General features: G+C 42.6%; 1 long non-coding RNA gene across 3 annotated transcripts in view; it reads left to right on the forward strand.

Moving 5' to 3' along the window:
* The window catches only part of LOC141931394 (uncharacterized), a 32408-nt gene extending 10258 nt beyond the window's left edge, over window positions 1-22150 (forward strand). Inside the window, exons 4-5 of one of the 3 annotated variants that reach the window (XR_012625562.1) lie at window positions 7864-8024; window positions 21786-22150. This is a non-coding gene — a long non-coding RNA (uncharacterized LOC141931394). Of the gene's footprint in view, window positions 1-7863; window positions 8025-19716; window positions 20469-21785 lie in introns of those variants that run through there. The other 2 variants (XR_012625563.1, XR_012625564.1) reach the window with 2 other exon arrangements.
* The last annotated feature ends 1617 nt before the right edge of the window (window positions 22151-23767 follow it).

A 23767-nucleotide genomic window follows, 5' to 3' on the forward strand; every position in this document is an offset into this window, starting at 1 on the left:
AACATATTTCTAGAAAATGAAAATCACAGAATTACTGGAACAATGCATACGCAGTGTGTGCTGCTCCCTTTACTCTTTGGTTACGAACAGACAGTGCTTTAAACAACAGACAATTAAACATGATGATGGTTGCTTGTTTTATGACAGTGGACGAAATCTGCTAAGTTCAGTCACTGGAACTACTGATTCACAGTGTGCAAACAGGAGATGCTGTGTCTGTATGGCAGCACAATTCATACCATGTAGCTACTTGTTCCACACAACGTTTTTTCTGTTTATCCTCTATTTATTCATTCCATATTTATTCATTAATTCAAACCCTCAGACTTAGATATTTGCTCTTCTGGGCAGTTTCGTGTCCAAGTCCGGCTCCAGAGAAAGGGTTGGGAAACAGCCTTCCATGTGCATGAGAGATGGAAACCTCCCAAGTGGGCAGCACTGGGAGCAGTTTCATTTCAGTGGATTCACAACAGGGCAAGAGTTGTCCAAAAAGTTTAAATTGCCATTTTCCTCAAACATCTAAGAAGATAAAATAATAAAAATGTTTAAAACCCTGTTAAGAGGTAATATTAATATTAATGATATGTCCTAATATAAAAATTTTCTTCTGTCACTAAACCCTACATTTTAATTTTCAGTTTGGAGCAGCAATTGCTATTTACATTGCAAAAAGTGACCTACCATTGAAGATAATGTAATTTTAAAACTTTGTGACCTATTATAATGAGAGGGCAGCTGAGGAAAAAAGCTTTTCATTATGACTATTAACTGTATTGTGAGTCTGAATTTTTTCCTCAATTTACTGTTCAATTGAGTCTTCTGCCAAGAGATACTATATTAAAATCTTTTTTCTCTTTAGATGGTTAATGCAAGGTTATAATTAAGATAAGTGGGATCAAGCATCACATCTCAAATTGATGTTGTTTGATGGAAGCGGATGTCTTTTTGCTGCTTTATAAGCTCTGTTGGTGTCAACAGCTGGAACTGATGTCAACATGTGAAGAGCTGATGTTCTTCAGAGTCATCATCCGTTTTTTGTGCATTTGCATTCAGCCTCAGAATGAAAACTCTCTGTAATCCTCGTGGCTTGACCCAGTGGTTACATAGACTTCAGAGCTCACATAGCTCACAAATTCAGGTCATCTTAGGGAATGGGGGCAACCAAGGATTAATGTAGGCTAATTACTTGGCTTCTTGGTGCACTCTGACAGTTTCTTCCTTTTAAAATTCAGTGTAACTTTGCAAGTAATTAAACATAGCTCTAACTTCGTAATGCAAAAGTGGTTTTAAGAACAGTCAAGCAGTTAAGTGTAGCCCTGTGGATGATACTGGGTGGTTGGATACTTGCATCACACCCCTTGAAATTCAGCGCATTTTAAAGTTCTCACAGCATTTCTTTCCTTTCCTTCCACGACACTTTCTCTCATGGCTGAGGAATTAGCACCGCTAAAACCAAATATATATTTTTGATTTTATTTGTACTTGTCCCTTCTGTGATTTTATTGTACACGATAGAGCAGAGGAGTAATGCTTTGTAGCCTGATGGTTTTAGTTCTCTAATCTTTTCACAGGTTACCACTCCTCCGCTCTGAGGACCATGAACTGTTAAATCAATCCAGACTGAAGATTTTTTTTAGTATATGCTGTTACATGTCTTCAGTCTCCATCCACTGTCCCTACCTTATATTCAGCAAATATGACTGTTCACTGATTTTAAAGGATGAGACTGAAGTGCAAAAGATGATCTGCAGTACAAATCCAAATGCTTAATTTACTGGTTTATAATCTGGAATTGTACTCTGTGTTCTTGCCGGAATAGATTTTGGTCAGGCAGTTTGGGTTTGGACTCAAATTTCTCTAAGATCTGAAAAAATCTGCTGTTAGTCCTGATGCTTAAATCTACCTCTAGGAAGAAATACTGTCACAGAGATAACACTTATATAGCTGGAAGTGATGACATGGCATCATCAGTGACAGCAGCTCTGTGATGCCTGCAGTGTGTTTGTGATCCTGGTGGGCAGCAGGAAGGGGAATAGGGGAAATATTTCTAGTTTAGGTGCCTGGAGATGAAAACAAGAAGACTTTGCTCAGGTCTGGCACCTGAGCTGTGATAGCAACAACAATTGAAATCATCAAATCCAAATGTACTTCATTATTCCCTTAATCGGGAAGGTAAGTACCACTCATCAGGTTTAATGGGCAGTTAACATCACTTGGTTTTATTGTGTAGTCTGAGACTGCTGGTTGTTATCTGCATTTACACTGCCCTCAGGGCTGGTGCAGAAGTGCTGGTGATGCTTGGTGACCATGGGTATGAGCTCAACATGCCAAGTTCCAGAAGGAGCCACATCCAAGCTTGGGATTTAGTGAAGTTGGTGAGGACTTTTCATAGACGTTTGTGGACTGTTGATCAGGCTGCTTACAAGGAAGGTGTCAGCAGATGAGGTGATTTCATTTCCATCCAGAGGGCATTAGGTGGTTTTGCATATCTTTCTGTAAGCAGGCACAGAATGATCCCTGCTAAGTCATCAACCAGAGAGCCACAAATAACAGGGGGCATTACTTGTTAAGTGGCAAAGCAAAGGGAGAAGGGGAATTTGAGCTTTAGAGCCTCCCACCTGAGCAAAAAGAAGGGACCTCTTCTCTGTCCCATTAATGGCTTGGGTGTTTCCCTCCAGAAAATCCTGCTAGTTCTGGCCCTGATGGTTCCTGCGATGGGTGGGAGATGTGGCACGGAGCAGGAGGAACCCAAACAAATCTAGACAGTGGGCAGGGGAATTTGATTCTTGGTCATTTCCTTCTTTTTTCAGGCCCTGTAGGTAGAGGGAAAACCAATGTTTTGTAGATGTTTCCAGTACACAGCTCCCTTAAGGCCAGATGTTTTCAAAATAAAACGAAAGTTACCTATTACCAGGCTGGTACTTCACTGGGCAGGCCAGGGGCCTGCAGACAGAAAACATGAGATGGGAAGACTTTCTATTTTTCAAAAGAAAATCAAAGCCTGTAAACATCGCAGTAGCCTCTATTATATATTCTGGGGTTGTATTAAATAATTTATCCTTCAAGTCTGGATGTTTTGCAAAGCAACTGTTTATTAGGGTATTAGAGGCATAGATGTGTAATTTTTTGGGTAGTAAAACTTGGCAAGAACTTTAATTTCAAAAGAAAAAATCCAAGCAAAAGTTGCCAGTCACTGTTCCATTCTGCTTCTATAGTGAGGCTAATCTTATGTTTCATTACATATTCATATGGGTGCTTGAATCATTGTATAGAGTATCTGAATAAGAATTTAATCACACTGCCAATTAATTTGCAAATAAACTTATTGAAAAATGCTGCTAAGTGCAAGAAGTTTTGGAAATGTAATATAGAAGCTCACCAAGTGTTCATTTTTTAAATCTGAAGGACTCTAATGCAATCTGATAAATTGATTCTGTAATGTTGCCGTGCTGAATTTCAAGGCCTTTGGCAATGAAGAAAGCTATAATCTTTTGTTTCATTAGACCACTGAGGTAGGATATATTTGCAAAACTGAATTAAACAGACTAAAAAGCTCTAGTCAAATGCTCTGGCAGGAACTAGAAAATTGGGTATTAGGATACATATATATGTATCTATAGCTCTGCTTCCCCAACAGCAGTATGGTGACTCACCACATCTGCCTCTGCACACAGGAGACAGGGCTTCCTGAGTGGAGTTAACACTGTCTCTGTCAGCTCTCCTAAAGCTTTCCTTATTGCTGTTTGTCCTGGGTCCTTCTAACCGTGCTCAACTACCCTGCAAGCTGTGTTTCTGGGATTCTGCTGTGGATTACCAGCATCGTTTTCCCACCTGGTGTCATAACCCTGGAAATACTTGTTCTGTCTGTTAGTGATGAGATTTATCCTGCCCTGAGTCCCAGCAAATGCAGTCAGCTTTAGGAAACAACATTTCTATTCAATAAATCCCTTTAGATCAAGCAATATTAAATGAAGAACAAATAGTAACATCTAAAATAAAAAATAAAACCGGCATCAAAGCTGAGGTTTTACCCCAATGTGCAAGAAATGCAAAGAATGAACCGAAGTTTACATTCACTCTCAGTTTTTACGTGGGAAGTGTTCAGATACTCTGCTGCTGAGGGGTGACATAAAATGGTTACATAATATCAGAGAGCTTAAAGAAAAGAGTGTACAAAGCCCTTACAAAGATGCATGACTTCTGAGGGAATTTGGAGTTATAATCTATCTAGATAACACTGCAGAAGGATCTTGTATGAAGTCCAATCACCAGGAATTGAGACTTTCAGCAAAACTTTTCTTTCTCTTCAGAAAACACCTTTGAGAAGACCATGATCTTAAATACGGTGAGCATCCACACAGTTAACTTTTGCAGGGATGATCACCGAGGAGGAAGAAAATTAGAAAAATGCTTTAATTTCATTTGCTATTTAACTTCAGTAGTTTATCAGGATAGACAGATGAAAATTTCTGTGTTTCTGGGCAGGCAATAAACTTTTGTCCTTGTCCTTTCTGTTGCTGAGAGAGCTGCTAAATGTTTTCTTAAGTAGAAAGTTGTGTGAGACAAGAACTGAGATGTATCTGAGTGAGGAGAAGCTGATGCAACTGATCTGAAGCTGCCATTCAATGGAAAACTCAGGAACCCTATATTTTTGCTAAAGGAGTGAAATAATTCCTAGAAAAGTTCTAACAGTCATGGAAAACACAAACATTTATATTAGACAGGGCAGAAAACCAGCTGGAAGGATAGGAAAAGGCGGATAAGGCAGATGAGGGCATTGCCCAGGCCTCCCAGATCTGAGGGCATTGCCCAACTTGCTGTAGTCAAGGGATTTTTTTCACTTTCTTCTCAAACATCTGCCACTGTCAGAGGCGGCCAGTGGAGTAAACAGACCTTGGGGGTGATCCAACCTGAGAGATACAAAGTCAGTGCTCAGGTGTCAGGGAAAGGGCTGTGTTGCTGTATCCATGTCTTTAACATGTACACACACTTGGCAGGGTTTCCTGCATCCAGAAGGCCAGACTGGGGTGGGTACCACACAGGACCAACAAAACTGCAGATGATGTGTGGTGTGAACTCCATGGAAACCTGTCATCCTTGGAAAAAACCGACAGCTGCATCCTCTATGTCACTGTCATCTCCAGCTTTTGAGGCTTTAGACTATGTCCCTCTTACTTCCCCCTCCTCTACAGGAGACAGAAAAGATGCTGCTTTTGCATTTATTGCTCACTGTGCCAAGATCCTAAAGTGTCTGGTGTGCTAAAAACACTTAATAGCGCAGAGCGGAGCCGGCTGCTTTCCATTCTTTCAATGTGCTGACAGCTCACTTCTGAAAGTTTTAACTGTAGAGAGGAAGCAATTTGTCTGCAATTTCTGATTATTATTTTTCTTATTTGGCCTTAAAGGGGGATTCATGGTAAAATGAGGTTTAGATTTAGAGGCCTAGGAGGAAGCAGGTATTTTCTGTGAACGTATAAAAGCATATGTCTGTTGAGTTGATCTCATTGCTCTGTTGAGCCCACTTGGATGGTCCCAGGGGACAGCGTGGTGGTACAACAGCAATCTGCTGGTACTCCTTGCCACAGGGCCAGCAATGAATTCACAGTTAGCAGCGATAACACTGGGCAAATTGCAAACAGCACATACCAGGGCAGAGAGAAATTGCAGGCAGAGACTCCCAGGTCCCCTCTGTTGAATCAGAGACACCCAAGATGCTGCTTGGCAGCTGGTTGGCAGCATCCTCTCTTTCTCAGAAGCTGCATCTCCCTATTTTCACCTGCGATTTCAGCAACACATTTAAATTTGAATTTGTAAAAGAGAACACGCTGGTGGATATACTGCCCTTGAAAATGGCCAGTATGCGTGGTGCTGCCAGTCAGCATGAAACAAGTATGAGTTTAAATCTGAGGATTTTTTTTCAGATTGGTAGCTGCCCATTTTGCTATGGTGATGTGGGTTGAAACACCTGCCACCCCTCCTTCCCAGAGTCCCTTCTGTAGAACTACGAAGACACATTATTTTACAATTCACTAGGAAAGATTCGAAGATCAGTGTGGAAGGTTTAGGTTTAGGTTTAGGGAGCATGGGACTAGGGAGGATGGGGTAATCTGGGCATGGTCTTCAGTGACGTGTCTTGTCTTTCCCAGTCTGGGGGGAACCGTATAGATAACCATATAGATAAACTCTCATTGCCTTGTTATTTGGACCTGGAGCTCCTAATTACTGCAGAACATTTGAAGATCAAGTCTCCAAGAGCAGATGGATTGGTGCTGTAGCATCACTGGGATGTGCAGAGGGAGGTTGCTATTCCAGAGCACTTCCCACAGCAGCTGCTGCAGGCTGGAGTACAGAAAGATGGATTTTTTTGGGTGCTTTGAGCCACCTTCCCCTCCTGCTCCCACCCACCTTCCCACACAGTTGTCAAGTGGTTAGTTTGTACAGAGAGAAGTTTTTGTTCCTGCGGTTCAATTTGTCACAACAGTCGTGTCAGGAGGAGATTGTTTGCTTTTTTCCCTTTTTTTTTTTTTTAACCAGACACATTTCAAGTATAATTTTCAGGGAGTCAGCCCAGGGAATGGCATCTGCAAACTGAATGGAGGATGTTCAGATGACTGGGAGCCCTTCTGATGTAGTGGTAGCCTCTGAGTGAGTGTTTTGCTCCTAATCAGAGTCTATGAGCCATCTGACTATTGGATACAAATTTGGGTGCTACAAAGTTTGTTTGTGAACTGGCCCATGCCCCTGTCTGTCTGTAAACGGACCCATCTTTGGTCTTTATTTTGTTATTTCATGTGATTTGCAGCCTAGCAATAATCTGCCCCTCTCTTTCCTATGTATCCTGGCAAAACCACGGCGCAGTCGGCAGCAGCAGTAACTCAGAGTATCGCTGAGCTGCGTGGCTGATGCTTGCCCAGCTGGAGTAGCAGTCACGAGAGGGGATGGAAGCACTTGGGAGGGCAAGTGTGGTGGCTGCCCCATCCCTTGAGAGCTCAGGTTAAGATAAAATAACCTGGCACACCTCTACGTGGTACAGTAGAGGCTGAACAGCCCCCTATGGGGGGCTGACCCTTGGCAACAACCTTTTCTCATAGTAAGAGTCTGTAAAATGACAGGATTAGCAAAACCCATGGCTAAACCCATGACTTTGGACTCGCCTCATGGATTTCTGCACGGGCTTGGGGACTGTGCTAGTGGCTGGAGCTGAATCACAACTTGAGCTAATCCGTCAGTGCGTTCCTGGTTTCTCAGGTCCTTTCTCAGGGTCTGGACCTTCTTTTCTGTGATTTAAACTACCAAAAACTACAGATTTTGTGATTTTCTTTTCCTGGGGAGACAAAAGATTCTCCTTTAGCCCAGTGTCTGATCCCTGGGCTTGTGTGAGACCTTTCATATCGTGTGACAAATTTGATCAATATGATGTTCTTTCCACCTACTGCATTTCTGTTTTCCCTACCTCTGCTGTAGTGCCATTGATATTTGGGGCAGCTTTTGTGGAGAGCTGAAAATACCCTCTTTCCCATATATTTGTCATCCTTCTGCTTTCACCAACCCCACAAAATACCCTGATGATGTTTCTGCCTTCTCTTTTGCCATTAACAACTATGTTTTGTGACAAGAGCTATAGTTGCAGTCAGCATGCAAAATTTGCTGTTATTTTAAATAACCATCTGCTCTCCCCACAGTCTGCTACCTCATCCTTAATTTCTTTATTTTTTGGATGTTTATTTTGATTAGCCTTGTCACATGGTGCTATAAGGAAATCTTGCTTCACTTCACACGCTACTGCCATGTTGATACAGAAAACTGGCTTACAACCAAAAAGATGTTATTTTTTTCCATCTCTCCCCCTTTCTTTTTTTCCAGAAAAAGTTTTATGTAACAAAGTGTTGTGTAAGGAGGAGAACAGCAGGGAGTGCATCAGGACTCATGGATTTTCTTTTCAACTCTGTCACAAATCCGCTATGACACATTCAGAAAATCAGTACAGTCCAAATCTTCTTATTGGGATCAATGCGATAGCTGCTGTAAGTAGACCCATAGTCACACCTGTGTAATGAAGATTAAACTCTAACCTAGAGCAAAAAAAAAGTCTTGGAAGAACCATCTATATCAGGGAAGAGCTGGTGCTCTGAAGTAGGACACCTTTGTTTATTTACATTAAAATTACTGGTACCCAGATCCTGAATTTCAGACTGACATTCATATTTGCATGCCAGGTTTGCAGGTTTAACATTGATAAGATATTTGCTGTTTCTCCATTACGTAACTGGCCTGTGTGCACAAGGTTGTGGTAACTAAACGGTCACAGTTCTGGGCGGGGAATATGCCCATGTGATGGAAAAGTGACATACCATAAAAAAATATCTCCTTGAGGAGCAAAAAATCATGAAGAAATTGGTACTCATTTTGCACATGCAAATTTAAGTAGTTTGGGTTGAATAAAGAAGTGTAATTTGGCTTCCTTTGAGAAGCATTTTCAGAGGAAATATGGTCCCACGGAGTGCTTTGCATAGATTACAATTCTTGCATATCCATGGGGAACAAACTGAAGTGTGGTGGTATTAAAACTACTGCTGTGCTGCATTTCAGTTATACTGTACTTTTCCTTAGGGCTTATCTTAATTTCGGCTTTGGGTGTATAAAACTCTGCTGACCCTGGCTATGCTGGTGTAGAGGCAAGGAGGTGAGACTGGAATCAGGCCTCTGTGAACAAGCCACAATTAGCTTAATGAGTCTTTGGAAAGTGTTAGTACACAACCTGGGTTTATTTGTTCTCCTCTCCTTTATCAGTATAAACTGTGAGTAAGTCTACCAGTAAAAATGAGAGGAGAATAAGGTCTTTTGGTTCCATCAGGGATTTCAGAAGTTTACTTAAGGTGTAATTTTTATGTTACAAAACACAAGGGATTCCTCCTGAAGCTTTAAAAAGATATCTTCGACTGTTTTAACACCACACATGGCTTTCAGTGGTGTGTGTCAAGAGCAACGCTGCTGAAATAAAAACAGTTCTTAAGTTTCTTCCTGAATTAATGATATACAGATCTCACGTAGTAGTTTGTAGATAAATTTGAATACATTTATCTTGCCTTTTCTGGGGCTAGGCTAACTCATATTATTATACGATTTCTGGAAACTGATTACCAGCATGGGTAGTTAGCAAGTCTACTCCATGTGTGTCTGAGCCCAAAATTGTTCTGTGAGCAGTGAAAATGGGAGCAGGAGTGTCCTCAGGATGGATTTTCCTTTATCCTTCCCTTTACTTGTCCTGAACTCCATTCAATATTGGCTTCTGCCAGTATTTATTCTACCTCCCCACTCTGTTAACAAACCCAACCAACAACAAACCTCCACAAAACCCCAAACCAGAAAAAAACCCAAACCAGAGTTGCTGCAGTGATGTGCTAACGCTTACTGATATTGGCCTGCAGAAAAGAAAATCTTCATTACTCTTGACAGCTAAATAAGCAATACTTATGTTATCTACACAGTACAGCCATGGATTCAACACAAGAAAAGTCCTTTTCCATACTGTAGCCCTTTCTCTAGGCTGCTGTTGGCTACCCTTGGGTCCCTATGGGAATTCGTTGAGTTTATCTGGTGAATTAACACCCTGAAGGACTCGAAGGAACATTATTTCTTACAGCACAAGGATACACACTGCTGCTGGTCACGTTACTCAGCAGCGATGGATGATCAAAGGAGGTTCCCCTGTCCAAGACAAGTGAAAGCCACATAAATCTTGTTAACGCAGAGCCACAGACAGGGACGCTGAAAACACTGGTCCACAAAGGGTGGATCGAGATATGTCCTGGGGAAAGTTTCCTGAGGTCACTTGCAGAATGCTCTGTTCTCATTATTGTCAACCTGAGGCAATACCAGGCAATTCTCAAATAACCAGAAAAAAAGAGAAACTTTCCAAAATCTTTAAGTGCTTCATTGCTTCATTTTTTAAGGGGGGTGGGAGGGGACAGTAGCTAAGAAAGTGTTTATTAATTTAAAAAATAAAAAGGTCATAAGTACTAATTCTGTTTTGCCCCAGCTACACTCAAAATGATGTTTTGCCTTGTCCTGTGACTGGAAAGACATGGATTTTTGTTCAATGTCCAGATGTTTTTCTTCTTCATATGACTGTGATACTAGCTAGAAAATCCAGTAAGAATCCCTTTGCATCAGGCATTTGTAGATGTGTCGTACAGAAACAGACTCTGTTCCCAAGTCCTTATAGTCTATAACTACTGAAAGAGAAAGGGTGGATAAAGCCAGGTATTACAGCAAACCACGGCTGCCCGACTAGACTTCAAATCCTTAGGTGTCCCAAAAAGTAAGAAAGAAAGGCTGACTTTCAGTGGATCAGAGATATTTCACATCTTTCAGCTTTTAACTCATTTTCCATAGACATTCTTGTGTAAACAGATTCTGAGTTTGTGTTCCAAACGGTCAGTTTGGGTTTCATTTCGTATCACAGGAAGAGTTCCTGAAGAAATAAATGTTTGAAAAACCTCCTAGCAGAATGTAGCCTGGCAAGAAGAATGGACTTTGTTAGTGTTCTTGTTGAGGGAATGGTTACACAGCTCTAAGTAGATTCCAGAGAAGACACACAAGAAAGAGTCATTATGAATATTGCAATCTTTGGGGAAGAATTCAGACAAAAAAATATGCCTGTAGGCTACCAGGCTTCTTTGCTCACAGAACAGTGTGCTTATGAATATCCTGGGAGCATCCAGTTTTCTTCTCCCCAGCTGTTACCCCATGCCTTGTCCAGTCAGTGCTTTGATTTTGCAGATGAGTTCCTCAGGGCAGAGACATTAGAAGCAGAAAGCGGGCACAGTTAGACAACCTTTCTGTCCAAATACAGGCTTCCCAGCTGACCTTGGAAGGCAAACAGTGCCCTTCTGCTTCTTTACAGACTGCTATAAAATCCACTGTGCAATATTTCTTGCTGTGAAAGTCTTCCGTTATGAAGCAGGTGTCCTACTGAACACGGGAACACGGCACATCTTTGTCATCTGCAGCCTGCTGGCTGTGATTATTCTGCCTGATGAACAGCAAAAGAAACTTCCCTTTTCTTCCTGCTCCTCCAGGATCTGCTGCAGGGCTCTGGAACCTGGGAATGTCCCCCAGCTATAATCCATGGCCCTGGTTTCAAACCTTTTCCCAGAACTGGCATCTTTCAGGCTTGGGATGGCTGGGCAGAGCCATGTTACGAACCTCTCGGCACCGCTCCCGAGTCAGCCAAGGGGAAGGCTGTTAAATGAGGTGAATTAACTCCTTTAGTTAGTGCTGGGCACGTGTCCCTGAATCTCCTGCCCCAGAGAGCAGAGCACAGGAGCCATCAATCAGGGCAAAGCTGCCACAGTGCTGGCAACTCTTCAAAGACAGTGCATGGCAATTACAAGAAGGCTACAGCGAATTGCAAAGGTTGGGGCAATGCTGTTTAGTTTAGTGCTTCGTCTCCTTTTCTATGCTGAGACAGCACCTACCAACCAGGATTCATCTCCAGAACAGGAATACAGTAAGCACAGCCTCCAGAACCCGTGAATTTAGTTAGCTACAGTACAACTGGCAAGACTTGAAAGGTAAACACTGGATGAACTGGAGTATGAAATTTCAGCGCACTGTGGAAATGAATGTGGAGCAGAGAGCAAACAGCAACTGTGAAGGAGAGATTGGAGAGCTGACTGATGTGAACTGCCCTCTTATACAGAATGGGTTTAACTGATACCTGTGTTTAAATCATATCTACCAGCTGGCATCTTTTCCTAATTATGCCTAATTATATTTAGACTACAAAAATTGTCAGGTCACACAGTTCGACCCAGATTACTTTTTAACTAGCTAAATCAGGAGTAATTGGAGGCATTGCCCAATATATAATTTACTTGACAGCTGCAATGTGTACCTAATTTCCACAGGGGGTTTCCCAGCCCCCATTGAGTTCTGTAGTGCTCATGGTACTTGAGTGGTTTAAAGCCACATCAAACCTATTTACAGCCACAGCCACAAATGGAACCTACCCTCAGTGGTTGGTCCATCCGTCCGTCCGTCCATCCATCCATCCATCCATCCATCCATCCATCCATCTGCAGAGTGATCTGCCTCTTCTCCGTCTCCTGTGTTTGAAGACTGTCAGTCAGAATATTGCTTGGGGAACAAGGGATTCTGATTGAGAAATCCTGTGATTCTGATTAACGAGAATACCTGCAGGTGACTGAGTGCTACTTGGGGCTACACCTGCAGCGAGATTTTTGGTGGTAGTGCTCAGCACTTCCACTGACAGTTTAATCAAACTCCTACCAAGCTTACAACATCCCAACGCCTTCAGAAGTTTGGTGGCACTAGTTTTTGCTAGAACAATAGCATAAAATTCTTATCAGTGTCTAATCAGTGATAGTATTTGCTTATTCATGAGATGGCAATGTAGGTACCTGTGATACAAGGGAACTGAGAAATCTTTTTAGAGGCAAAAAGACATCTCTCTTCGTTGGAAATCCCGCACCCACTGAGATACTGGTAAAGGGTCGCCAAACCTTCTGCTCTAGTGATCACACAGCAAAAGATGCAAGGGGCTGAGTCATGAGACCGATGTGACCGGTCTCTGAGAACTGAGAGCCCCAGCCCTGGTTTGCAGTCACAGGGTGGTAACAGCTCTGAAGGGCCCCTGTTCCCTTCCGTGACGAGCTTGGTTTGCATTGTCTGTAGGACATCCTCCTACAGCCCATGGACCTGGGACTGTATGTCACCCAGCAGCACCTAGTAGTGGGTTACTCATGGACAGAAAGATGGTGAGGTGAGCAAGTTTCTAGCTAGAATTGCAATCCATATGGGCAATAAAAGATGCTAAAAGCTCTTTGGGAGATCTGCCGGTCTGGCTGAGCTGCTGTCCGCACAGGGTCCAGGGCTGGAGAAGGGTAGGCAGCCTTAATGCTGCTGGAACATGTTTCCAGAGGTTGCTTTGCCCATGCCCTTACAGATGTCCTGGCACTGGGTGTCGCTGGGTGTCACGGAGTCTGCCCTGGCTCTGGGTGAATATTCTCACACGCAGGAGATGAGACACATTTGCTGGTGTTTTACTCTGTGCAGAGCAGCATTCTGCTAAGTCATACTTGAGGATTCAGTCCATTATTTTTTATCAGCAGCTTCAATTTTTGATTGTTGCTCTCCTATTCAGAGATCCTTCAGTTCTCTTTGGAGAATATTTAAAATAAAGGCACATCTGATTTAGCTGGAACAGCCCCGTTTCCTTAACAACTCGATAAATTATCTGCTTCCGTCACTTCTGATTACATAATTTTAGCATTTCATAACCTTAATCCTGAACTGGGGCTGGACTTGATCACAACATAAGAAGTTTACATGCACTCTGATTTGAGGTCTGCCTCAATTCTGCGCTGGTTTCCAGCCACGTGCTTCTCTGGGGTAACTGAAATTTTCAGGGGTAAAAATTTTCACTCAGCACAAAATTTGTTCCCAGGTTTAGAAGACTTTTGATTTCTGCTGAAACAGTACTGATTTTTTGTACAAGTAAAGAATGAGGCTGTAAGGTCCAATAGAAGAAATTATTACCACCGTTTTTATATTTCAACCATTTTCCATTTCATCTATAATTTGCTCTTCTTTTGCAGTAACAGATCCACGCTTCTCAGTGCTTGGTTATCCCATATGGCTAGTGTTCTTCATGATAAAGAATGGAATAATATTTTCAAATAATTAAATGCAAGAGTGAAAATGTATAGCTGAAGTCTATGGAAACCAACACCTGATGCTTCTGAAAATTTTTCCTAATACTTTATCCTTATACGTATATAAAGTGTGTGTATATTTATATATATATAAACTTTATTATTTCTTCAAATAATATTTTCCCAGTAACATTCAGGAAAACAGCAGCACATTAATAATTTAATAAGGCAGTGCCTCTCTGATGGCAACATTATGTCTCTTCATCTGCATGTCAGTCCCTGATGCTGCTGAAGGAGGTCAGAAACCCTGGTGATGTGGCCTGAGCACGGCGTGGGCAGGATGGCTGAGCTTTGCCTTTTACAGGCTGCGGATACTGGGGATACAGTCACTTTGGGCATCTGCGAACAGCTCTTCAGTTAGAAGGTGAAACTTAAGTCCCCTTATACTCAGCTGAGAGAAATGGGTAACTTAGGTTAGACTTCTCCTCTGCCTTGTCCTCTGGAGAGGATTAGCTCTTCCCTCGTAGGCAGTCAGCCCTACCCCATCTACACATCTGCTGAGTGGGTAGAACACTGCAGTGATGGAGTCTCTACAGTTGCACACAAGGAACATAAATAACAGTATTTCAGGGGATATTATTGAGAGCAAAATTTTGAGCTCATTTTCCTGGTGGTCTTTAATGACCTATTTTAAAAAAATGCAACCCTAAACAGGCTTCCCACACTAGGAATGTGAAGGTACATGGCAAAATTCTAGAAGACTCAGAGCTCTTGCCCTGCATTACCTACTCGTGAACTATTTTGTTGTTACCTCATTTGTTTTGTACTGTTTAGAGGGATGCTGACCAAGCTGCACAGGGAAACTGTCATTAATTATTAAGAAATTGTCTAATCCATCAGGACATCAGTACTGCTATAATGTTTCCCCTGAGGAGACAGAGAGCCTTGAGTAAGGAGTTGGAGGTGTTCCAGTGAGAACACACAGCCCCAAAAAACAGTCTTACTTCTTAAGTTTGTTAAATGTTGTTTCCAGATGTTTCCTTCCTTCTCAGCACTGCACACCAAAAAGCTACAGCAGTTAGTTTTTAGAATATGAAATTTGTTTTCCAGAAAGGAAATATTGCTGAAGGGACTAAAAGGCCTGAGGGACTGAAGTCCTCTGTCAAGACAAATTCCCCATGTCCTTTGGGCACCACCATGATACTCCATGATATAATATAAAATCTCTGACCAAGGACTACTTTAGTACCGCAGTACAACCCTATTGAGCTTAAAGCCAGAAGGGACATCAAACCCTATAGTTTTACTTCAGACATGTGTCAGACATGAAATTTCACCATTTACCTTGCATTTGACCTACTTATGTTTGACTGATACATGGCTAGGAAGACACCCAGTGATGATATCTGAAGATAACAAGATCTTATTTACTCTACTGCAGTGTCTGGCTTCAGCTTTTAGGTGCTGAGTCTTGTTGTGCCTCTGGGACAGCAACCCAGAACCAAGTATGCATCAGGTACCAGAGATGGCTGAGATGGCCCATCACGGTCACCCTCAAAGAGGGTTTTGGGCAATTCCACTTTTCCTGTGCCAGCAATTCCCTATTGTGTGGTAAAAGAAGACAAAAAAAGTGCAGCACAGGGGGTTCTGTGGCCAGGAATGAACAAGTACTAAATCTGTGTATCCCAGTTCTCAGACCTTACACTGGGAGAAAGAATCTATCTTCTGTCTGATGCTACCTGCTGGCATTTTTCTTGACAGGTGGAAGCAGGAAAATCCTCAATAAAGTGTTATCTATTAATCACTTGAATTTAAGAAGGGGTTTTCTTTTTATCTCCCATTTCCAACCCTTCTTCTCCCCTCTTCTATTAAAGTTCTGAATTAGGAGTGAAAGGCTCATGAGCTTCTCTCTGGAGTAATAAACCCGTCTTCTGGCAGCTGATAAAAAGGCTTCTCTTCTAAGCATGAGAGCAAGGATGCAAGCCTGAGGCAGGGCTCTTCATGCTTAAATCTGGTAGTTTCACTCTCCCTCTTTGCCAGCTGCAGGTGGCCATGATTCATCTTTAAACTCTCGCATAGTGGGGGCATTTCAGGGTGCTCTGCATCTGGCTGACAGATACAGCTGCAGATGTTTTTTTTCTCTTGTGGCCGATACTGTACATCCCCTCCCTTCTTTAAATATGTTTGGGACATGACTGCAAGCAGGAGCTGATCAGGACATTTTTAGTGGAAAAAGCAGGTTCTTTGGAAAGGAGTCCTTCACAGGAGCAGAAATAAACAGTTTGTTAGAGATTGGTTCTAGTGTTCTGAAAAATTAAATTTCTGGGTGAAATGAAAGAGCATCTAAATAAGCCTCACTGTCCCTTCATGATCTTCAGAACAGCCTGGAATGATATTAAGTTCCCTCAGGGTTTATTTTATATCCCAGACTTTCAGAAAAATAGTGCTTCTATTCATCATGGCATCAGCACTCGTAGAATAAGTTTGCAAATAATGCAGTAATCCTTGTCTACATTAAAGACTCTACTAATCCAGGGTGAGAAGTTTGAACATGGCAAATATTATCCTGCCACAAAAAAGAGCTTTCCAAGGAAAAAAGATTTCTGAAGGGGTTTTGACTGCTCTGTGCTACAGTATCTGGTAAGTTTACCAATAATTAAATACACTGCAATTTAACTAATTGTTTGATTAGGGGCAATTCTCTAGACATTATAATATGTCAGTTTTTCAATGACAGGGCTGACAGATTAGTCTCATATTTTTCTTTTGATACAAATCACAGAGTATAACTTGCTAGCAAGCCAAAAGTATGGAAATGAGATACAATGAAATGCACAACCATGCAGGGACTGTGGTGTTTACATTTTATTCTAAGCAGTAAAGCAAAGGAAAATAGCTATGGCACAGAGAGTCTTTGCTTGCAAATGGATCCCTTACAAGCAAAATCAAGCCTTGCACAATTATGTTGAGGCACAATTATGTGGAATAAACATAAAAATTTACATTTTTTGTATATGTTCAGTCAAAACACAGTTTACTTCATCAAGAGTCCATAATAAGGAAGTGATAGCAAAAGGAATGAAGGTAAAAGGGGTTATATATGAGGGTGAAGGAAATGGGTGTGAACAGAACAGCTATAACATACCAGAGGGAATGGGCCTGAATTTCATGTATTTCTAGCATGAGAATGTCCTCAAGGATCTCTCATGCAGAAAAGAGGCTCATACAAACAGAAATGGCTACTACTATTTTATTAAGTCATTTATCATCAAGCCATAAGCCATGTCAGCGGAAACTGATGGTCGTTGTGTTATTTTCTATGGTACCATTCAACTTCTCTTGAGTCTGAGACACAGCCTGGGAATTGTTTGGGGTTTTTTTTAACTATCAAAAAATATTTTCAAAAATTTTAATCTGAACTTTTCCATCAGGGGAATCAATAGCCAATGGAGACAACCCCAGCCTGCCTCTGTGAGATCTTCAGAGAGGAAATGAATGATTTCTTGGCAGAGTTTTAAGCAAATCCTTCCATGCCACATGCATGGGCTGAAGAACAGCCCTGCTGTCAGATCTCAGCAGAGCCCTGCCATCTGATTAATGCTTGCCTGATGCACGAAGCTGGGCTTATTTAACTAACTGTGCGATTTAAACATGCCTTGGTGAAAGTGGAGCATGCATGGACATTCATACAAACCTTTCTGTGGGTGTAGTTTGTGCTTCTAATCTTCTGGGGAGAGCAAAAATCACTACAAACTAGGTTGAAGATGGTATATGGGCATCTGCATTCTGAACTCGTGTAGTGAAACTATTTTTGAAAGTGACTGAGATCAGTTCAGCTCTACTTCTGCGCATGGACGGGCCCCATTGCACATACGGTCCCCATACTCCAGGCCATGCTATCACAGCCTGTAATCAGATTTCGCTCTTGGCTTCCACCCTGAAATGTTGGCTGTGGAGCATGGATGGCTCTTGGGTAAAGAAAACAACACTTGCTCAGTGCTCCTTGCTCCCTCCTTAGCAAACCCTAAAGCAACACAGAGCCTTCAGCAAGGGGCACGAGAAAGATGGTGGGGGGAATTCACTGCTCACCCATGTCAGGGTAAGGGTGATCTCTCCCTCGCCTGTGGATATAAAGGGCATAATGGAGTTCCCTATTAGGAGACAGGAAAGAAGAGTTCCGTCTTTCAGTCCCTTTGTCAGGAGATTGCTCCATGGTAAGATTTTTGGGTCTCCTGTTTCAGGAGTCTCTTGTCTCTGCTTTTGTGAGCACTGCTATATAATCCGGTTTAAAAAATACGAAGGTCTTTGCTAGTAAAAAAAACCTCTTTCAGGAACTGTTCCCATTTTCTACAGGAAATCTGACACTGTCTTTGTCTAAGACCCTGGCCTTTTTTTTGTGTTTCCATCAATCAGCCCTCTTTCTCCATGAAAGCCTGCCCTGTAGCTCCAGATCCATTTCTTTTCATGGATGTCAATGCATTTGCCAGTGCCTTGATGGCTTTCAGTTCTTGGAATTTCACTGTTTCCTTTGTCCTTGCATCTGAAGCAGTTTAGATGCAGATCTGCTCTTGAAAGAGAACTGGAGCATCAGTCAAGTGGATTACAGCAAAGCTGGCAGGTTCCAAAAGCTGTGTGAAAAATACACTCCTTTTTGGCAGGCAAATTGTCCCTTGAAAAAGGAGTTCCATCAAAGCCAAACTTGTCTGGATCTGAGTTTCAGATAATTTGTGGAAAACATACATGCTTCATTTTGCCCGCAACATGGATACCTCTGATGAAAAGAAATTATTTCTCTTTACCATTCTTCTAATGTCCTGTAAATTAGGAAAGAGCACCAAATAAAATAAGAGTCCATTATCACTTATTATTCCATAACCTTTCCACTCAGACACAGTCTTTGAAAAACTAATTAAGGAACTAGCGGTGGCTAATGCACGCACTCAAAATAATGCACATTCATACTCTATTTTCAGCAAGAGCAGTCGAGGTTCATTAACATTATACACTAGCAAATGAATTCAGTTTGGGATAATGCCATTCGATTAAACTTTCCACAGCCCACTTAACTGGAGCTTTGGTGTGTGTTTGACAGACACTTTAAACTCCCTAGAGATCCTCTGCGTTCCCATTTTCATTCCATCCCCTTCTAAAGGCCAGATTCTGTCTGCTCTCAAGTTGATTAGTGACTTGCTCTTTCCATAGACTTCCCGGGGTTTAAGTGAGATGAATTGCAGAGCTAAATGTTGTCCCGTGTAGGGAAAGGTAACAGAATGGGATCCACAGTGATTTAGTTAACAAAAAGGTAGTTTTTCAGTTAGCCCTTCACAACCACAGCTCAGAAAATGGGTTTCAGGTAAGACCCTGGGCTAGGATTCAAGGAATGGGTTAGCATTAAGCTGAATTCTTAAACTTGAGTGATATTGTAGACCCTGTTTCGCTAACTCAGTTGTCCACTCGCAAAATTAAGATAATGACTCTTCCTAGCTACCACCTCCCTTTAGCTTGCAATGTGTTTTCAGCAGGTCCTGCCTCTCAGCAGAAGTTTGTGCAGTGACTGTTACTATGGGACTCACATGGGGAATGCAAGAAAGATGCAAATTGACAGAGTTGCACAAATTTGTGCTGTGAGAAGCAGAAGAATGGGCAACCGAGTCTTGGAGCCTCAGACAGATGGGATAGCAGGATGGGACCATCCTCATCTCACAGGGATGACAAGTTATAAAACCCCAGTCAAACAGCCAGCCAAGAATCCTGCAGATGAAGCTGTTGCAATCACCAGCAGGTGTTCAGAAGTGGAACCAGCTTCAGTGGCTGCCAGACACCTGCATTCAGCAAGATGGGTGTCCCTCTGCACATCGCGTGGGTTTTATTGAAATGAGATTCAAACAAGGACTTTATTTCTTATAGGTGGCGGCTCCATGCAAATTAAAAAGTGTCAATAAATACACTCTTGGGGATTGCCTTTATCATGCATTTTGATTTTGTGCAAAGCATTTGACATTGTCCCGCATGACATCCTTGTCTCTAAATTGGGCAGGTGGACCACTGATGGATGGATGGATCAATTGCTGGATGCACCCCTTGGTGGGTAAGGAGTTGGCTGGATGGTTGTACTCAAAGGGTTGTGGTCAAGAGCTCGATGTCCAAGTGGAGAGCAGAGATGAGTGACGTTCCTCAGGAGTCGGGGTTGGGACCGGCGCTGTTTAACATCTTTGTTGGTGACATGGACAGTGGGATCGAGGCACCCTCAGCAAGTTCTCTGATGACACCGAGCTGTGTGGTGCGGTGACACGCTGGAGGGAAGGGATGTGCCATCCAGAGGGACCTGGACAGCCTGGAGAGGGGGGACGTGCAAACCTCATGGAGTTCAACAAGGCCAAGGGCAAGGTCCTGCACATGGGTCGGGGCAATCCCAAGCACAAATCCAGGCTGGGCAAGGAATGGATGGAGAGCAGCCCCAAGGAGAAGGACTTGGGTGTATTAGTGGATGGAAAACTGACTGTGAGCCAGCAATGTGCAGCCCAGAAAGCCAACTGTATCCAGGTTGAGGGAGATGATTCTCCCCCTCTACTCTGCTCTCATGAGACCCCCCCCTGCAGTGCTGTGTCCACCTCTGGGGTCCCCAACGTAAGAAGGACACAGACCTGCTTGAGTGGGTCCAGAAGAGGCCATGAAGATGATCAGGGGACTGGAGCACCCCCCTGTGAGGACAGGCTGAGAGAGTTGGGGGGGTTCAGCTGGAGAGGAGAAGGCTCCAGGGAGACCTTAGAGCAGCCTCCCAGTATTTAAAGGGGCTACAGGAAAGGTGAGGAGGGACTCTTGATCAGGGGGATTAGGGATAGGATGAGGGGTAACTGTTTTAAACTGGAAGATGGTAGATTTAGATTAGACATAAGGCAGAAATTCTTCCCTGTGAGGGTGGGGAGGCCCTGGCACAGGTTGCCCAGAGAAGCTGTGGCTGCCCCGTCCCTGGAAGGGTTCAAGGCCAGATTGGACAGGGCTTTGGGCAACCTGATTGTCCCTGTCCAGGGCAGGGGTGTTGCAACTAGGTGATCTTTAAGATTCCTTCCATCCCAAACCATTCTATGATTCTATGATTCTATTATTTTTATCTTAGTGTTTTGCTGCATTTCCTCAGAAAAGTGAAGAAACAAATACTGTGTTAATAATTAATGGGTTGGCTAATTGAATTGCTGCCCTTTTCACTTGTGTGATTAGCCAATATTCACAGCTTTTTAGAGCTCTTTCCATTAGGATGAGAAGTGGTTGACGTCTGACTTGTATCTTCTTTGACATTAATTTATGAAGAATATCACAAATTTCCAGTGAACAACGCAGAAACACAGCAGGCAGTTCCCTTGATGAGAAAATCCTTGTCTGGACCTCCTGTGTGTGCTCCCTCTGGTGAGATCTGCCTTTCTGCCTACGACTGAGGAATTGCAGAAACCCAAGGAGTCTGAGACTTCATACAGTGACCCTGTACTATATGAAAATAAGGTGTGAAGTGGCACTAAGAGGTTTCTTGAGATACAGTTTGTTAAACTGTGCTTTACAACAAGGACAGGGTGCTACTTCTGGCAAAAGATTATCATGTTTAAAAGTAGAGAAACTCCTTCAGCCCCTCAGAATCTCTGAATTGCCATGTACCCTAAGTAATTGGTTTGTTATCTGTAGCCATCTGAGGTATTTGAAAGGTCTTGGTTCATGAAGGCCCATGGTACAGGAGCAGAGTCCATCCACAGTCTTCACAGTCATGCAGAAAATCATTAAAAATCAACAAAAACTCCAAATATAGTATAAAAGAGTCTCTTGAGTAACGGGAAAGGCATTTGGGGAGGTGGGATCCGTTGGGTGAATGCTTTCGATTATTTTTTTTCTTTCAAATGTATGTGCTGTAAAGTATTTCCTTATAAACCAATCATCTTTCATGTAGAGCTCTGTCTTTTGCTTACGTGGTTTGGATGGATGTACGCACACAAAAAACACACCCCCCCCGCCCCAGTATGTGTGCACATGTGCACGTGTCTGCTTGTGTGTAAATTTACATAGATATGTATGTGCATAACCAAAATTGAATAAAATTCTTTAATTTTTCATTCCCCACAGCTGGACAGGACTGGAACCACACTGTGACTTTGGAGGTGTGCAATAGGGTCACCTTGGTTCTGAGATGTCCTCTTTTACCCATCAGTTAGCACGTGCTTTCTGACACTGAGACAATGTGCCCAGTGTCCTAAGCTGGGCATGTGTCTATGTGGCAGTGAATTAATTTGGCCTGAGACAGCTCAGATGGCAAAAATCCTTGACTTATCTGCCAAGAAAACTGAAAATGTGCTTCAACTGAGATCTGTCAACATGAGAGGAGCAGAGGGTTGCCCAGTCAGCCAGAAGATGAATTTGTGCTTGTTCTGTGAACTGCTGGAGATTGGAATGTCAATATAGAGCCTAATAAACTTCTAGTTTCTAAAGCATTAGCTGCTCTGGGATCATGTTTAATAACAATCTGGTCTACCTGAGGTCACGCAGCCATCTGCAGCATTGTCTCCAGGCTGGTAGTGTTGCCAATACACTGGCTTATCAGGTCTGTTTAGGTGCGTGATCTACCCAAATTAAATTTTGGCCCCTGGTGGCTTAGCTTCTCAAGGCTTCTATGTGCAATGCAAAGGAGATAATTAAAAATAAAAACTGGGGACTAGAGAGATTAATGTATTTCATTCCATTGCTTCAGAGAAACTGAGGCAGAGACAGGGCACTGAATGCACACAAGCAAGTATCCTCATGAGAAGGGTACAACACCCAATTCCATGGAGGTCAGCCCTAACCAAAGGGCTGATAAAATCTTTGTGACTAATCAGGCTCCTAAAAGACTAGAGCCTAAAAGTGTGAGATCCCTGAAAGGGCATGAATACACCCTTTTTTGGTGCAGACAACTGTTTCCCATCTCAGCCCAGCTTGCGAGGCAGTTGGAAGGGAAGTGCAGGGAGTGCAGATGGATGTCTGGGTACAGAAATGCCCTATGACGCTGCCTTCCCCCAAGTTTATTTTTGTGGGATATACAAAGTGCAAAGAAAATATTGAATGCAGGGATTTCTTTCCTTTGTTTTTGTCTTGGCTGGATTAATTAAAGATGTCATTGATCCTGACAGGACTGCCTTGGGGTAATACGGCTGATGCTGTGCTTGCTACAAATAACTGGTGATAAGGGTAGACGCAGTGATCTTTTTGTGCTCTATTATTCCATTCAAGTCCACTTGAGATGTTTTTGAACAACATTCCGCTCTAGAATTATTACATTCTCCCTCTATTTGTTTATAATGTATGGTAACCTATTCCATGACACTGGAAATGAAATTGGTTGTTGGTGACTGAATGGTTTTCATTTGAATATTCTTTAAATGCAAAGCAATAATTTAGACAGAGTTAAAGACAAGACGGGAGACAATTCCCACCCTGCTACACTGATATCTGAGCACTGTTGAATTAGAATAGTGCTTATCTTGCAGCTATCACAAAGCAGTTCCCTAAATATTTCTCATCAAAGCTGAGATTCAGTTGTCAAATGCTGGCAGGTGGGAGCTTGCAAAGATGGGGAAGGATGGAGTAAATGCATTTGTGGGCAGAGGGCTGGTGATGGGGTCAGCAGCGCGTGACAGATCCATTTCTCCCACAGCCCTGCCATTTGTTGTGTGACTGTCACTTCCATTTATAGGATATGGATTGACTTAGTGACCCCAGGTGAGTGATGGGCCAAAGCATGAAGCATCTGTCTTGGTTCTAATAAGGCTGTAGTCGTAGCGTTGCTTGGGTGCCTTAGAGGCATGAATGCATTTATCACTGTAGTACCCTTCAGCGACTGGGCAAAAATATTAAGATTTTTCTTATTTTATTTATTCCGGAGACAGCAGAAGAATAAATGAGATGTTAAAGGTCACAGGGAGCATTTCTTGCAAAGCCAGGAACCAAAGCATACGCTTCTAACTCACAGTCTAATATTTTGACCGCAAGACTCAGTTGTCAGGTAGCATCCTAAAAACCTGTTCTGGTTAACCTGTTTCTTCAGGGTCTTCTGAATTTATATACGTTGAAAA

The sequence above is a fragment of the Strix aluco genome, chromosome 17 (assembly GCF_031877795.1).
Source record: "Strix aluco isolate bStrAlu1 chromosome 17, bStrAlu1.hap1, whole genome shotgun sequence".
NCBI lineage: Eukaryota > Metazoa > Chordata > Aves > Strigiformes > Strigidae > Strix > Strix aluco.